The sequence below is a fragment of the Coffea arabica genome, chromosome 11e (genome assembly GCF_036785885.1).
Source record: "Coffea arabica cultivar ET-39 chromosome 11e, Coffea Arabica ET-39 HiFi, whole genome shotgun sequence".
Taxonomy (NCBI): Eukaryota; Viridiplantae; Streptophyta; class Magnoliopsida; order Gentianales; family Rubiaceae; genus Coffea; species Coffea arabica.
The window spans coordinates 15,859,363-15,862,584 of record NC_092331.1 but is presented as its reverse complement, the minus strand read 5'-3'; the positions used below and the strand labels follow the sequence as shown (position 1 = coordinate 15,862,584).

At 32.2% G+C, this 3,222-nt stretch overlaps 1 non-coding gene across 1 annotated transcript; it reads right to left on the bottom strand.

Annotated features, from left to right (window-relative positions):
* Positions 1–495: 495 nt before the first annotated feature.
* Positions 496–602, bottom strand: LOC113719808 (small nucleolar RNA R71). Its single transcript, XR_003455050.1, has one exon. It is a non-coding gene; the product is annotated as a small nucleolar RNA R71 (small nucleolar RNA).
* Between the last annotated feature and the right edge of the window lie 2,620 nt (positions 603–3,222).

The window sequence follows — 3,222 nt, the reverse complement described above, 5'->3', positions numbered from 1 at the left end:
AATGCAGAAGACAATATGCAGGGTGAGAAAACATGAGTTTGAGCTTACGTTTTCTATGCAAAATTTATAGAATGGAAAATGTGACCTATGAAAACGTGGCCTCAGGTCACGTTTTCTGAGCTTGCATTTTCTATTCTGCAATTTTTTTTACAGAAATTTTTAACTTTTCAAAAATTACACTTGTTGCCCTAATTTCTCAAAGTGCATTCCAAACCATTCTTTTGTCAAAATAATCAATGCACGCATGCGTAAAATGATCCTAAAAAAGCATTTTAACCCTATTTAACAAATCAAAAACAATGATTGCTCAAATTGAGGGGTTAAATTCGTTGATCAAAATTCGTCATTTTCACCTCAAATGGTCATCTTTGTTTCCATTTTCTATGTGTGATAAAACCAAAGTTTGGTTGTATTCTCATGGTCCAAATACTTTCACTACATGGAATAATTTATCTAGCATTTTTGAATAAATACTTTTCACAGGGTAAAAATGCTAAACTTAGAATAGACATAACAAGTTTTAGGCAACAAAAGGTTGAATCATTGTATGAATTGTGGGAAAGGTTTAGAGATTTGTTACGGAAATATTCGCACCATGGACTGCCTGATTGGCTAATTGTCCAAATCTTCTATAACGGTTTATGTTTCTCAACTAAAACTATAATTGATGCAGCTGCAGGTAGAGCTCTAATGGGTAAATCACCCCAAGAAACTTAAAGGTTGATAGAGAAAATGGCAGCAAATAATTACCAATGGGCGAATGACAGAGGTAACTCTAGATGGCAATCAGATATGATTGAATTGGACACTCTTAACATGTTGTGTACCCAAATAAACAACGTGATTAAATTGTTAAATAAACAAACCGGAGTTGGTTCAAGTTCTAAAACCAATGTAGGTGTTATTTTTTGTAATATATGTGGAGCAGAGCATGATACTAACACTCGTGTTGAAAGTGAATAGGTACAATTTGTAAATAATTACAATCAGACAACTCAAAACAACCCTTAGTCCAACACATATAATCTAGGGTGGAAAAATCATTCAAATTTTGGATGGAAAGATCAAGGAATGCAACAAAGGCCAAATAATCCACTGGAATTCCAACAAAAGTAACAAAATGTGGAGAACAAAGCCAATGTGTCAAATGATAAAATTGATAAGTTAGTTAGTGTTACCACCCAAAGATTCGAAAAAAATTGAGAGAAGAATGGACCAATTTACAACTATGTATAGAAATGTAGATGTCCAAATAGGTCAAATTGCCAACTCTATTAACAATAAAAATCAAGGACAGTTATCGAGTAAAATGAAGGCGAATCCGAGGGAGCATGTTAAAGCCATTACTCTTTGTAGTGATAGGTAATTAGAAGATCCTCCGGTGGTTGAAAGTAAGAGGAAAAATGAGAGTGAAGAAAAAGAAAATGGAAACAATCTTAGCCTAATAGCATCCTCACTCACTTTATTCATTTTAATTGTATCACAAATCTCCAAAAATGTGGCCAAGTGTGCATTTGGATCCTCTATGACATTACCTCTAAATTGAGATTGTTGAACTATTTGAATAAGTGATAGTTTAATCTCAAAATTGTTAGCATTAACCGTAGGTCTTAATATGCTTGTTTGTGACCCTTATATGCCCGGTAGAGCAAAGTCTCTAAGAGCTCATCCATTTGTTTCTTTTTCCACCATTTCTTCTTCAAAAAGCAACTCAATAGATATTCCTTCTATATGTTGTTGTTGTTTTTCTTCCTCTTGTGGTGTATGCTTTTTTTGCCTACGTAGTATCCTTTCAATTTTTGGATCAAAAGGTGCAACTACGCATAAAACCCGGTGCATACACTAATAACAAGAAGAAAAGATATAAGGTAATATATATCACAAAAACAAATTAAAATTCCAGCCTAACTATTAAGACAAAATTCTACTAAACTTAAGAAAAAAGTGTCTAGAAGCCCTAATATTGTCGCATTTTGTTAAAGAAATAGAAGATTTGGGAGTTTGTTCATCACCTTGGCTAAGCTTTCTTTATCTATCTCTTTACTTGTGATTCATTATATGTTCATGCAATGAAGTTATGTCCTTTCTCACTTTACATCACATGAGTAGCTAAATTTCTAAATCTAGAGAGTACATGAAACTTATGGCTATTTAATATGAGTTGAATATGATTTATGCTTGTTATCTCTTGTATTAACTTGTCCATTTATAAATGTTTATCACTTGTTGTTGCTTGATCACCAATATCAAGTTTTTAGTTGTTGTTATTCAATGAAAATTGGTAATAATGATGGAACAACATAAATGAAGTTCAAAGAGTAAACTCGTGAAAATAGAGGTGCATTTAAGTAAATTATTGTTGCATGTCATGAAGAATAAAATGGTAGATCTAGTTATTCATCATAAGAATAGGAAAAACTAGTCTAGTCTAGGCCATTATATCATGAGAGTGAGTTTTGATAAATACAGAATTGAATCCTTAGTTAAATAAGAGTAGTAACAAGAGGTAAGTCTATTCACTTGCAACTTTTGTGCCATAAGTGGATTCTATATCCCTAAACTCAAGTATTTAGTGAATTACTTCATTGTTTTCTTGCAAGTTATCTAGTTAAGTTAGTTAGCTAGTAAGTAATTGTGATTTCTTTTGTGTCAATTGATAATTAGTCTAAATAATAGAGTAAGTAAGGACCTAGTACTTGCAATATTGGCTTCTTGTGGGATCGACCCAATATATGTGCTAAACTATTATTTGACCTGTATACTTGTAACCAAATGGATGTATTTTGGATTTAACTTGTACTTGTATCAAACATCTATCACAAATGTTAATATCTTTGGAACTAATTTTGAATCTCAAGAGGTAGGCATAAATGATATATATTTAACCTCTCTTGAGGAGTATATTAAAAGTATATGTTCCAAAGTGATATATACCCAAGAAAGTCATGCGAATGTTCCTTTAGTGAGTTCTCAAGTAGCACAAATGCAAGGTAACATCTATCAAATACTTGAAATAGATAAGCCACTTTTAACTCTCAAATCATTTGAAAATAAGGTTCTTGAAGTGAAGTCACCGTTCATTGATCCGCCACATCCAAAATTGGTAAATTATTCATTAATAAAACCACCTTAACAATGATGACGAGGTTCCACCATACACCAAATTTTAATGAAACCTAAATATTCTGTTTTCTGCAAATATACTAATCATTTATCGAGTGC